We start from the raw sequence: 14487 nt of genomic DNA on the forward strand, positions 1-14487 counted from the left end.
GAAGGAAAAGGCAATAAGGTAAATAAACCAATGCCTGGCCTTTCATGGTGGGGAGAAATTACCTTCAATTGTTAAACCAAGAGAAGAGTATGATTAAGCTGTTCACAGCCCAGGAGGTATTTACTAGGGCAACGGAAGTAAAAATTGGTTAAAAGTTGTTGCAACAGAGGCGGGGGAAGGAGGATAATACCTTACATAATAAACTATTATGTTCTAGTTAATTTTACAGCCCACCCATTTGATTACAAATTTGAAAGAGAAGGGAGCTCTCTTAAGCTGTCAGGGAACGAATGGCCTGGTCTGTTCTGTCGGGAGCAGTGGATGAGACGGTGTCTGCAGAGCTCGGCACTGTGCTCTGTGGTGGAATGTGCTCCATCCGCAGGAGATCACTTATAAACAGTAGAGTGTTTTTGGTTTGGTTTTTAAGTTTCCAGGATTCAGGAACTTGGAGGCATTAGCTGCTAACCGGCACCACAGAATTTCTTTATTTCTTTAAAATATGGAACGCTTCACAAATTTGCTTGTCACCCTTGCACGGGGGCCATGCTGATCTTCTCTGCCTCGTTCCAATTTTAGTATATGTGCTGCCAAAGCGAATACAGTTTCTTTTAATTTGAGTCACCGTGGGCATGGGCAAGAGCCGGGTTTGGTTGAGCCAACTGGTCTGCTGGGCTGAAGCCCGAGCAGGGCCAGCTTGTGGGGAAAGCGGAGGCCTGGAGTCGGCTGGATCCAGCCAGGGTGCCCCGGCACACTCACAGGTGACCTTGCTCACAGGTGACCTCAGCCAGCTTGCTTAACCTGCCTCTGCCTGGGCCTCCTTGACGATAACACAGAGACAAGTCCATTTTCTATTAAATCTGAAATGCCCTTGGATTATAAAATGCACCATTATTTTGTTTACCTCTAAGAAAGGAAATAAATGCTGCCAATCAAGTATGATGTCACACTTCCTATCTTTTGTTTTGGAAAAGGTTCAATGTGGTAACTGTGGGTTTTAGAATGGATTGCGTACTGCGATTGTACTCTTCTCCTAGGGGTACTGTGAGGGTAAAGGAGGCATTGCTCATTGACAAGGAGCATATTCTCTGTAGATCAGTTTTTGCCTAGAACACCTTCCCTGATTACTAGGATCTTATCTTCCAAGAACCTGGGCCTCCTGGGCCCTCCCGGGGCCTCCTGGGGCCTGCTATGGCAGAACACCAGAATTCTGACTTTGCTGAGCTAGGGGCTCTTCCTGTGGATCCTTCTTACTCTTTTCTTTCCCTGAGGTTCTCCCAATTCAGGGCTCCAGGGGTTGATCTTTGATGGCGGGACCTGGCCTGGGGGTACAGGGACTTTCTGGTCATCACTCTTTACAGTTGACTCCAGAGGCTTGGGCAAGCTGCAGAGACAGATATTAGGGGAAAACCAAGTTTGGGAAGTGACTCAGGCCTGTTTTTTCAGATATTAAATAAAAGGGGGAGGGGCTTGCAGGCCTCCTCTTGTTCTGCTTGTGAGCATGTAAATGGGCACTGTCTCTATGGAGGGCTGTTTGGCTCCTGCATTTTAGGACTGAAAATGTGCATGTCCTTGCATTCCCAAGGACGCTTCTCGAAATTACTTGTGTTAAACAATCCAGGATGTGTGCGAAGGTTTAGGTATAGGATGTTTATCACAGTGCTGTTTAGGATGTTGAAAAACATTAAAAAAAATTCAAAAGTCCAATCCTAAGGAAATGTTAAGAATTAATTACGTTAATGCAACAATGGCATGTGTAACCGTTAAAAATACTGTAGATTATTTTATGACACTGGAGGTGGTTCACAAAATATGGCTTAGCAACAAAAGATTACAAAAACAATTTGAATAAGTGATGCTATTTAAATAAAAGTATTTACATAGAAACTCATGTATAGAAAAAAAGACTCAGTTAATACACCAAAGTGTCAAGGTTGGGGGCCTCTAGGGGGAGGGATTGTGGGTGATTTTTATTTTTGTGTGTTTTTTCTGTTTGCCAGCTTTATGAAAATAATCCATAGACATCAAAGATGCCGTCTATGACTTATCTCCCCCTCCCCCCAACTATTTTTTTAATTTTATACAACAGGCCGCATTTGCTGCATGTAGCTCTATACTCTGGTTTTGTGTGTGTGTGTTATCACCGCCATTGTTCCATTTAGTGGTGTATATTTGGAGGCTGTGTCAGTGCACAAAGTTTCTTCATTCTTCCTTATGGCCGCGTGATGTCATAATATTCCATTGTCTGGATGAACCATAATTCTTAGTTGTTAATCTTCACCTGAGAGCATTTTTTGCATTGCTTTCCAGAGAGATTGGAAGGAAGGGTAGGAGAGAGAGAGAAAGAGAGAGAGAGGTGTCGATTGGTTGCCTCTGGGGATCAAACCTGCAACCTAGGTACACGTGCCATTGACCAGAAATCCAACTCCTGACCCTTTGGTGCACGGGGCCGATGCTCTAACTACTGAGCCATACAGGCCAGGGCAGGCCCGAATTCATTTTAGCTAGTATCCTATGATGGACATTTAGGTTGTTTCCTTTGTGTGTGTGTTTGATGTAAAATTCAATGCCACAATCGAGAAATCCATACAAAGCATTTTGTACTTATGGGAGCTCATTAACAGGACACTCTCATCTGTGGCTGACTCGCTGTTCTTTTTACTCAGGGCCCCTCAGCCAGGTTGGTGGGCGTCCAGTCCCAGCAGGCCCAGTTCCTCATCAGCTTCAAGACCTCGGAGGAAATCTGGAAGATCGGCACCTACCTGAGCTTAAGTACAGCTCGGAGCAGGCAGGAGGAAAAGCACCTAAACCACAGTCCAGCCACTGTGGAGGGCTTGACGCGAGGACTTGGTTTGGCTCAGGGAATTAAAAGAGGTAGGGCCCTAACGTGGATAGTTACCTTTTGAAATATCACAAAATGTCTAGATCTAAGTCTAAAGCAAATATTAACGATTACTCTAAGATGCCAGGGGCAGCTCTTCTTTGTGTTCAGGGAGAGAGACTCTATTAGACAGTCTGGCAAATGGCTATTGGTCAAGACTAAATTCAAAGTACTGACATAGATGTGGACTTGATGGTTTGAAAAAAGGAACCAGTCTTGAGTAAGATCAGAGTAGCTGCTTAAAATAGTCAAGTTCCGGATACTTTATTCCATGTCTTTGGAAAAGAGCCAAAGAAAGGGGTGGAGGAGTTGCCTGCTAGTGAGGCCTCGGCTGCAGGGCCTTCTAGAAGGTAAAGGGGCTCTTGGGGCACAGCTCGGTACTGCTCTGGTGGGGCATGGCTCACCTGCCCGTTCCGTGGGGGGTAACTCGTGGCAGAGGCCACTTGAAGTGACACACGCTGTGCACGTCCCAGAGAATGCCGGCCCCACGCAGCCTTGCACAGGAAGCAGCCTGCAGGGACTCTCGGCCAGGAGGTGCGGCTTCTCCCACAGGCCTGGCGATTTCTGCTCTTTCCACCTCACGTCTCCCTCTGTGACCACTAGAGGCCCATCTGCGGGTCCAGGGAGCACACTTTGAATAGTGAGGGCTCCCAACCCCCTTCCCTCTGACAGCTGTCAATCTGTTCTCTGTGTCCATGACCATAAACAAAATTGTTGGCTATCTGAGGCCGTATAACCTTATAGTTAAGAACATGGGGCTGTAAAGTTTGTTCTGGATTCAAATCCTGACTCTACAACTTAAAGCCAGTGCGACCCCGGCCAGCTCACATGCCCTCACTATGCCGCAATGTTCTCACTAGTACGTTTTACCATAAAACCCACAAAGGGGTGGGAATTTCTGATCGTGAAGACTCGATCAATGGACACTGAACCAAAAATGTCAGGAAAAAAAAGCCAGTAGCTTTAGCAGAGGTGCTAAAGCAAATGTGGAAACCAAGGCATATAGGAAACCATCACCTCAATCAGAGGAGAATTGGTAGAAAGCGGGGCTACCAGCAGCCGAGGGACCCAGCTTTGTCGCACACAGTACCGTGGACAAATCTCATCTCTGAAAGAAGATTCTGATAGTCGCTCTCGGGCTTCCGGGGAGCTCTGAGAAACCTGACATAAGTGTGCTTTGTCAGCTGGACAGCACAGTGCTCATAAATGCGTCATCGCTGGATCCTGGCGAGGCAGTTATCAAGCTGGATCATGACCACAGTCTGAAGGGGAGACCTCAGGATCCCTTTGGTCATCAGCAGGTTTCTGTTCACCGATGATATGAGGCCAACACTTACCGAGGGTTGACTAGGCACCTGCCATTGTGACTCTGACTCCTCCTAATATTCGTAAGAGACAGGTGCCCTTGTTCTTCCCATTTTACAGCTGGGGAGGCTGAGGGTCACAGGGCCAAAGGAGCCGGAAGGAAAGGAGAGACCCTACAACGGTTCTCGCCCTGGTCTGCGGATCCGTGTCTACGTGATGACGGCAGATCGGGCTGAGCAGGGCAATACTCGAGCTTTCCAGCTCTCCACCAGCTGACTTCAGTCGGCGTTAGGATATCCAGGTTCCGAGACGATCTTTCCTCCACTCGTTCAAACATCCGCCCTTTTATAAAATGATGGGGGAAGTGGTTGGTAGTGCCTTTAATTGAATGTCCTAGTTTGGCAAAATGAAAAGCCAGTTACCCTACGTCATTCCTGTTAATTTCCTTTTTTGGTGGGGAGGGGATTTTACTGGTCCTTGAGATTCTGAAGTGTGGGAGCCCCTCACATTGAGAGTAAGGGGAGGCTCAGCTGTCCCTGCCTTACTTAGCTGCCCCGTGTGCTATTTCCCCGAGGCGGAGGAGATGTAAGGCCCGGAAGGGTTACGAGAGGGAGCAGACGATGGGCTGAGTCTCCACCAGGGAGCAGACGATGGACTGAGTCTCCACCAGGGAGCAGACGATGGACTGAATCTCCACCAGGGAAATGCAGTGAGATCATCCCTGGGCTTCGGCGGTTCACTGGGAAGTCGACGTGCTCCAGAGAAGTGGGCTTTGTCCCCACCAGGAACATAGACCCCGATTCTTACTCCCCAATATGAGTGTGACAGAGACCCTCTGGTTCCTCCTGGAGCTGGGCCGCCTTCCTCAGGGGCCCACCCCATTCTGAGCAGGTTTGCAAGTGAACTTCAGGTCCCCTGGAAACACCAAGGCAGAGAAACACATTCTGACATGTGAGGCAGACACAGGGGTGATAGGAAGGAGAGGACGAGTGACCAGGGAGAGAGTCAGTCCAGGTCCCCTTGAGAGGTGGTCACCGAGGCCTTCCCTTGTGCAGGGGGAGACGCACAGCCCCGGAGGAAGGCCTGCTGCTGGGCACCGAGGATGCGGTGCTGGTCCTTGCATTCTGCTGCTCTTCCAGTCTGAGCAATGGGCCCATCCAGAGACACACGGAGGCCTATAGATCGCAGCTTGGTCAGCAGAGAGTCTGTCCCACACAGGCCTGTCTGCTGACAGCTTAACATGTGATGTGGGTGTTGGCCTGGGGGTAGAGTGATCTTTTCCTCTTTTCTTCCTTCAGTCCAAAAGGGCTGGTTCCGGGCGCAGATGGCTGGCCCGCTCCGCCACTGTGTCACCAAGGGACAGAGCTCCCGAGTGCCGCCCAGTCTCTCCAGGGCGGGCTTCCTGCATGGGGACAGGAAATGGTAGGAAGCCTGGGCCAGGGAGGGCGAGAGGGAACGCAGAGTTAGCTGCTAGCACTGAGACTCTAATTTTTTTTTTTAAATCCTCACCGAGGATATTTTTTCCATTGCTTTTCAGAGAGAAAGGAAGGGGGAGAGAGAGAAACATTGATGTGAGAAACAGCGATTAGTTGCCTCCTGCACCTGCCCTGACCAGGGCCAAGGATTGAGCCTGCAACCGAGGTATGTGCCTTTGGCTGGAATCGAACCTGGGACCCTTCAGTCAGTCCACAGGTGAACACTCTAAACACTGAGCCAAACCGGCCGGGGCAGCACTGCGACTCTAGGCAGCTACACGAGGAGTGGCCCTCGGGATGTCTCAGCTCTGAGCACTCAGGCTGGAATACGTCTCTCGTGGGAAAGAGCCACTGTGTAACGTGGGCCCAGGGCAGAACTCTCTCGAAAGTGGGCCCTGCCTTTGGTGGGGAGAGGAGACAAAAGGTCATTTTCCCTGCACAGAGACCTGAGAACCCACATAACCCTGAACAAGAACCATCACTCACTGAGCTCCTGGGGGGGAGGGGAGTGCTGTGCGAGTCTAAGGAGGAGAAGCGTAGCAGGAGAGCTTTCATGGGCAGGGTGACATTTGAGTTCAGTTCTGCACGATCTAAGACATTGCAACAGATGTCAGTGGGGAGAGGAGGTGATGGGTGGGGAAGGGAGGGGATATTGAGGAACGACTCATGCCCTTGGGGAGGCAGGTTACCAGGAGGGCGCTGGTGTAGCCAGGGTTGAATGGGCCATGACGTGGGAGACTACACATGCCGAGCCAAGGCCTGTGCTTCCCCCAGCAGAGGATGGGGAGCCCCTGAGCGTGTCTGAGCAAGGTGACGTCATGTGACTGGAACTTCTCTCTAGGAAGCTGATCTTGGCTCTGGGTGAGGCGTGCATGGGCGAGGGAGGACTTGTAGCAGGAGGCCAGTGCGAAGGCCGAGGCAGGTGGCACCTGGGAAGGGGCGGGGGGGTTGGAGAGGAGAGGGCACTGCTGAGGACAAGCCCTTACAGGTTCTGTCTCACTGGTCTGGGTGGAGCCTGGGCTGTGATGGTTATGAAAGTTCTCCAGGGGGGGCCAGTGTGTGGCCAAGGTGAGACCCCTGCTCAAACCACCCTCACTTCACGGCAGGGGGAAGTGAGGGCCCAGGAGTGAAAGGGCTGGACTCAGGGCCTTGGGCCTGGAACCCCAGAATCTGGCACTGAATCCATGAGTGCTTCAACCAAGTGTTTCTCCCAGGGGAAAGAGAGACAGAGAAGAGAAGAGCCTTGGTGGGGAGAACCCTTTACAGAGCAGGGGAATGTAGAAGGGAGACAGAGGAGCCAGCTGGGAGGGAAGGAGCAGCACGGGGGGGCGATGCTCAGCACCGATGAAGGCCTTCGGGCTGGTCACTAGGAGGTCACTGGTTACTGAGAGGTCACTGCTCATGGGAGGCAGTGTAGCTCAGTAATCAAGAGTTTCAGAGCCAAACTGGCGGAAAGGCCTTTATGGCCATGTGAGCACGTCCTGTGTCTCCGTGAGCTTCCAGCTGTGACTTTGGGTATGTTAATCTGTCTCTCTAGGCCTCAGTCCTGTCATCTGCAAAACACTTACAACATTCATGTTTTTCCACAGGGTTGGCATGAGTTGAAATGAGCTGCTACATGTCAGGCACTTAGGATGGTGCCTGATGTGTGTGTGTGTGTGATGAATATGTGTTAGCACTTATTACTGCTGTGACTGTGGTGGGTGGTAACCTTTGAGAGACAGTTTTAATAGGAGATCGTGGGCAGATGTCAGATTTCATAAATTATATTTGGATTTCAAACGACAATAACACAGTACCACAAAATTAATTTTCCCATTTTAGCTGCTCAGTTGTAGGGGATACACCCTTCCCCTGAAGAACATCAGCTCCTGCATCGCAGTGGTGCCGTGAGACCCTCTCCTTATTTCCACAGTGTTGTCCGCTGTCCTACACCCGGTCACCTGGTCGCCTGTGGGACCCAGTGCACCAGAGATCTCACACGCGCAGGGAAGGGGAAAGTGAGCCAGGAGCCAGCGAAGGGTGGAGGAGAGGAGAGGGAACAGGCTCCTTGCACTCCCACCAGGCCCTCTCTAGGCTACAGACTTCCCTGAAACACCCCAGCCAGGAAACCCCACAAACATCCTGGGCGCAAGCGGCCCCAGGCTGTGGCAGTCCCGGGGATCGCCCTGTGGGCTGTGCTGGGGGTGGCCACTGGGTGTCGCTCTTAGTCTGCTTGTTTGGCATCAGGCTCTGAAGATGGTCCAGCCTCTGCCAGTCTCCATCTCTGCCCAGGTTCCCTCCTTAAAGTGTATGAGTGTATGCATGTACATATGTGTTAATTAATTACATTTAGTTAATCAAATCAACTAAATTGGCAGTATATTAAGGGTGAAATTTCTCAGAAGCTGTTTCTGAGTCTGATTTACTCTGTGTCTCTTGACACGTGAGAAAGGGATCGTGCCTGTTCACGGGAGCAAACTTGGGGGAATTAGAGCACAGACTTCAGCGTCAGCTCCTTAGTTTCACAGCAACAGCAGCTGGAAGACAAGTTCTATCCCTGTGACAGGCATTGTATTCTGTCTTTGCATTTGGCCAGAGGGGCTTTGGGGATCTCAGAGCTATTGAGAATGACAGAACTCCATGCCCTTTCTTTAATAAAAAAAAAAAAAAAAAAAAATCATTATATTTTAAATTGACCTCTGTGTGTTTGTGTATGTGTGTGTTTTAAAGGAAAAATGTCTTTAGATCTAACTGAAGACGTCTTCCCCCCTTCCTACTCTCATCCTCGGACCCTGATCCCCACCCCAGAGGCAAACGTATTTGAAGGTAATACATTTGTTTCTAGTCCTTAGTCTGATACATTTTAAAAACAGGCATTTGTTCATAAGCAAACATACTATGTTTCTGTGTATTTAAACATTTATATAAATTATTTTTCTGCAGCTGGCCTTTTTCTCAGTTGACTGTAAGTTTAGGATTTATTCCCATTGTAGTAGATACAGTTCATTTTAATAGTGGTACTTAAAGGAAATTTATATACTTAAATGCCTAAATGTAAAAATAAGTAAGATTGAAAAATGAATGTACCCAAAACCAGGAAAAAGAACATAGGAGTAAAGCCAGTATTTCATAGTATTAAGCATTTTAAAAATATATATTTCTTACACGCCCTCTTTCATCCTTTTATTGCTTAGCTGTGTAGTCTTTATCATTGCTTTTCTTGCGGCATCTATTTTTGCTGATGAGATGTTTGCTGCCAGTCTCACAGCCATTTCTTGCAGGTAGGTTGCTTTTTCCCTTGCTGGTTGTATTTTGTTGAGGTTTCTGTTTTGCAAGTCATATTTTGCAGTTGTGCGATATGCCTAGATGTGGTATATTCTATTATCTATTTATAGCAGGTAGTCCACTTCTTCATAATGTACATCTTTCAGTGGTTATTTCTGTGGAAATCTGCGAGTTGTAATTACTCTCAGTCTTCAGTCCTTGTTTGTCTGAAATAGGCTTAAAATGTACTCTTTTAGTTTGTGGGTTTTTAAATCCTCACCTAAGGATATTGTTCCCATTGCTTTTCAGAGAGAGTGGAAGGGGGGGAGAGAGAGACACGAATGTGAGGGAGACAGCGATTGGTCGCCTCCTGCACGCGCCCCGACCAGGGTCTGGATCGAGCCTGCAACCCAGGTACGTGCCCTTGGGTGGAATCGAACCCGGGACCCTCCAGTCCTCGGGCCGACGCTCTACCCACTGAGCCAAACCAGCCGGGGCTGAAATACACTCTTGAATGATGACTCAGCTAGGTGTCGCAGGACATCTTCAAAGTGTGGAGGGAAAATAACTATTCGTATGAAATTTCAAAAAAAATTTTTGCCAGGGTTTTGTCCATTTTATGAGTCTTTCCGGGGACCCAGTTTTTCATTTGTTGACCACCGTTGCTGCTTCTTTGTTTCCTGTTTCATGAATTCCGTATTTACCTTTATTGTTTTCTCCTGCTTTCTTGGCGATTCCTTCACTAATTTATACCCTTATCATTTATATTTAACTCCTTCAGCTCATACATCGAACATTTAAGTAATCGGGGACTGAACCCAGAAAGGAGGCTCAGGAGAAACAGAAAACCTGAACAGACCTATAATATTAAAGAAATGGAAATCGTGTTCAAAATTATATTGTTTTTATTTCTTTTGCTCGGGACTTGGTGAATTTCTTCAACGTGAAGACTCGTGTCTTCCTCCACTTCTGGGCATTTCTAGCACTGCCCATGCATCGCCCCCCTCTCGTCCGCAGTCTCCTGGAGAGCCTGGGGGCGGCGTGTGGGACTCGGGTCCTGTCCCGTCCTCTGCCCAGAGCTCCTGCCGGTTCTGCAGACTCCACGCGTCGAGCGCCGGGCCGAGGCTGTCGCTGCATCTACCCCACCACTGAGTCACTTCAGAGAGCAAAACTGCCACCCTCGGGCCCACCGTCGCTTTCCTGTCCTCGGCGTTCGCGTTCGGTCACCTTGTCCTTCCGAAGCACATGCACACACCAAGTGAGCGCCTGCCGAGGGGACTGATGCTGAAGGAAAGGGGAAGGGAGGCGGGAGGGTCTGTGACACGCGGGGAGGGAGGCGGTGCCGCGTGGCCCACAGTGAGCGGCGCTTGGAGGCCTGCTCACGGCTCTGTCCTAAAATTTCCGAGAGATCTGGGGTTCAGAGCTCATCACCCCCATCCCCACACCGCTTGGCACAGAGCTCATGTTCTCAGCCTTTCTTCTCTGACTCCGGGTCTCGTTTCCACCTCGGTTCCCAGCTGTGAAGTGAGTGGGGTAAGTAAGATACTCTTCAGGTTCCAGCAACTCTAAACTGATGCTGAGGGACAATCCTGCCCAGTTCCTCAAAGACGGCTGATGGTCGAAACCCAAGCACAAGGTCTCCTCAGGGGCCATCGGCCTGGGGGACACCTGCAGGCAGAGGCATGGTGGCCCACGATGACCTAACACAAGCCTGCCCTTCATCTCATCTAGGTGGGTTTGAAACCCTCCGGAACCTTCCAAACGACCCGAGTGGTGAGTAGAGATCACGCCGACCCTGACCTCCAGCCCTTCAGGTCAGCGTCCCATCCTCTTGCCAAGAGCCGGCCACCCCAGTGGCAGGCGCTCAGGGTTGCTCAGCTTTGCTTGTCGCTTACAGCGTCACAGCCCGAAGGCTTCAAGGAGGCCTGGCCTGGTGGAGCTGGGGAGGAGCATTAGGCCCTGGGCTCTGAACAGTCCAGCAGCCCCGAGGACTCCAGCCTGGAGGAGCTGCGGACGCCAGCCGGCCAGCGGCCGCCTTTTTAATAAAATGGCATTGCTGTTTTTGGCTTAGGCATCGACACCTAAAGAGTGAGCATGTCCACTGCTGCTGGGAAGCTTGAGAGGAAAGCGCCAGAGTAGGGGTTTCATGTCATCTCATTCATGCCCCTGCTTTATGTTCAGGTCAGCTTCAGGTCACCAAATCCCTCTGCCATTTCTACAGCTCTGTGTCCCCAACCCCAAGGCATGCACACCTACCATGAGCACTGGCTGACCGTGGCTCAGCAACTTGGGCCGGGAGATGGAGGGGCAGCTGCTGGGGTCCCTGGGGCAGGTGAGTCTGGGCTTAGGGACAGTCTTGGAAACATCTTTTTTTTCCCCTGAAGAAGAAACAATATCGTTTCCCTCAAGAATTCAAGTCCAGATGCCCATGGTATGTTTATGGCATCAAGGAAAAGAGCTCGGGCTTTGCAGCGGCCACACCGTGCAAGGCTGTGTCATCATCGCTTATCAGCTGTGTGGCTTTGGACAAGTTATTTAATTTCTCCAGGCCTCAGCTTCCTCTTCAGTCAAGAAGGATCAGGATGGCATCTGTGCTCTAGTATTTTGCGAAGAATAAATGAGTTAATGCACATGGAACACTCGGAACAGTGCCTGGTACCTAGAAAAGGCTCAGTAACGTGGCCTATGCTGCAGTTACTTGTGTGTTTTCATGACAACCTGTCTCATGCATGCCCATGGCTGAAGATGCACAGTGCAGAGGGGTGGCTGCTACACCCAGGATGGTGGACCCCTCAGGGCTTCATTACCTGAAGACAGCTGGTATTAGAGAAAGGACACTTAAAGTAAACAAATTCACCGACAGCAGGGGTGTAAAATTTCACGGTAAAGAAAGTTTGTTTGGGCCTTTACCTTTAAAATGAAACTGGAAATTATAAAACCAGGTTTATTTTCACTATTTAGTGAAAAATACTTAGGTCGTAACTGCAACTCTGCACTAAGTCTTGGAATAAACAACAGAAGTGTTGGCGGTTTAGCTGAATTGTGTTGACAAAATTGTGTAATACCCAGTGAAACATCCTTTGTTTTGTGATTTACTTTTCTGCAATCTCTTACGAAGGCTCATTTTTGCAAAAATATGTACTAAAACCTAACCGTTTGACCCAAAGACTTCTTTTAACCCTTTGGTATTTTAACTATTCTCAGAGCATCCTGCCACCTCCTGTTGATTGTCTCTTCCCTGCCTCCTCACTGGTCTAATCAGCCTGGTCCTTGTTTGTCAGTGGCATGTGGCCTGCAGCTCTGCTCCCTAACAAGCTTTAATTTATTCTATTAAATTCTACATGGTTTGCAAGATACTCGGTTGTATTTTGCAACAGATTAGCATTGTAGCATTGGCTTCATAATTATGAATGACTTCTAAAATAGAGCAGATAATTGCTGGTGTTGAGCAGAGAGAGGTGGTTGAGGAGAAGCTAATTAAATTATAGTTTTGTTTTTCTAGGCAACACGGTAATCTGGTAACCTTAGGTACCTGGGTAATCAGATCATGCATAATCAGATAACTATTTCCCTCTCTCCCCGCACCCACTCTGTCTTCCTCTCCCTCACCCTTTCCTTCTCTTGTAAGAATCAGGTGTCTTGCAAACCTCCTGTTATCTATGTCTTCAGCTCTGGGAAGGGAGTTTTCGATCCTGGCAGCATGTGAGGGGACAGGAGGCCTGGCCCCAGTACTGCCCTGGTATTCATTCCAGGCCACCCTAGGAGCTTGGATGATGCTGGAGCAGATCCAGAAGTCAGGCTTGAATTAACCTTAGAGATGAAACAGTCATGTTCATAGTGCAGCCTCATAGGAATGGGCTTTGGGAGAGTTGGATTTTAAGGGACTGGAGCAAGGGTAGCAAATACGTGTCAGGTTCATAGCCACTTCTTGCTGTGTACGAGCTCAGTCTCAGATTAGTCACTGCTCCCAGTCATCACCTACCCCACTGCCGTCCTTTGCTCACCAGCCCCCCTCCAACCTCCAGTTATCAAAACCCACTGGGACCTGAACGGGGAAGCCAGCGAGAAAGCCGTGGACGCTGTCAGCATAGACGCCGGAGGCCTATCTAAGCCAGTGTGAAGGATCACTGTGCTTCTTAGGTAGTGGGGGTGATAGGAGGTCAGAAGTGGGGCTGCAGTTGGTCCAAGAAGTGACGGAGAAAGATGGAAGCCACAGAAGTGGGAGAGGAACAACCAAAGTTAGAGTGGGAGTCAGGAAGTCTGATCCTGCCATAAGGCAATGGCGTGTCCTTCAACAAACCATTTTTCCTCTTGGCTGCTCCATTCATAAAGTTAAATTGAATGAGGCGTCTTCCAGTTCTAAAGTGTTGAGTCCAGGTCCAGCCAGCTCTGCTATTCAGACCTTGGCAATAGTCCTGGGTCAGAATTCCTGCTGTCTCCAAAGCATCTTGAATTCTGCGGACAGATTCTTAAAGTTGTGGGCCTCCTTAGAGGACCTTTTAGATCAGAGACCTAAGCTGTTGGGGTTTTGAAAGACTTTGTAGTAGCTTCAGAAGGTTACAATGTAGTGACCATAAGCTCCGTGAGGGCAGACGTCATGCATAGAACTTGGCACAGAGAAACATGCATTACATGGTTGTGTGGTCAGCCGAGTAGTTAACTACAGTAGTCTCCCATTATCCGCAGTCTTGCTTTCCGCAGTATCAGTTACCTATAATCAACAGGAGGTCAGAAGTGGGGCTGCAGTTGGTCCAAAAATATTAAATGGAAAATTCTAGAAGTGAACAATTCATAAGTTTTAAACTGCATGATGTCCTGAGTAGCATCCCATCTCACTCTGTCTCCATCCATCCTTCCTGGGACTTGAATCATCCTTTGTCCAGTGTGTCCACGCTATACATGTTCCCTGCCCATTAGTCACGTAGTCCTCTTGGTGATCAGATCGACTCTAGAGGTATCACAGTACTTATGTTCAAGTACTCTTATTTTACTTAATAATGGCCTCAAAGAGCAAAAATAGTGATGCTGGCAACCTAGATTTGCCAGAGAGAAGCATAAAGTGCTTCCTTTAGGACTCAGGGGTGGGAAGGTCCAGCCTGCGGGCCCACAAAATCATTTGGTCTGACCCTGCCAATACAACCGCAGGTGGGACTCAAAATTCAATAAATCTAGGAGCTTTTTTCATAGCTAATTTTTAAGTTGTTAATTTTGTATGGCCCGTAAATGATGTTATAGATATCCAAATGGACATTTGGCAGAAAAAAGATTCTCCACCTCTGCAAGTGAAAAGGTATGTTTGTGTAGCAAAAAAGGTACATATATAGGGTTCAGTGCTACCCACAGTTTCAGGTGTTCATTGGGGGTCTTGGAACATATCCCTGTGGATAAGGGGGACTACTGTAGTTATTTAGTGCAGTAGTCTACTAGTTCTAGCTCTTAAGTCAATCAGCCATTTCGAGTTCATTTTTGTGTATGGTGTGAGGTAGGGGTTCAGTTTCATTCTTTTGCATGAATACACAGTTGTCTAAGTACCACTTGTTGAAATTTATTTTTCTGCATTGAATGCTTTTGGCACCCTTGTTT

General features: G+C 48.8%; 1 non-coding gene across 1 annotated transcript; it reads right to left on the reverse strand.

Moving 5' to 3' along the window:
* Window positions 1–493: 493 nt before the first annotated feature.
* On the reverse strand, window positions 494–600 carry LOC148093179 (U6 spliceosomal RNA). Its single transcript, XR_015714507.1, has one exon. It is a non-coding gene; the product is annotated as a U6 spliceosomal RNA (small nuclear RNA).
* Between the last annotated feature and the right edge of the window lie 13887 nt (window positions 601–14487).

Source organism: Miniopterus natalensis, chromosome 4 (assembly GCF_054644295.1).
Source record: "Miniopterus natalensis isolate mMinNat1 chromosome 4, mMinNat1.hap1, whole genome shotgun sequence".
Classification (NCBI taxonomy): domain Eukaryota; kingdom Metazoa; phylum Chordata; class Mammalia; order Chiroptera; family Miniopteridae; genus Miniopterus; species Miniopterus natalensis.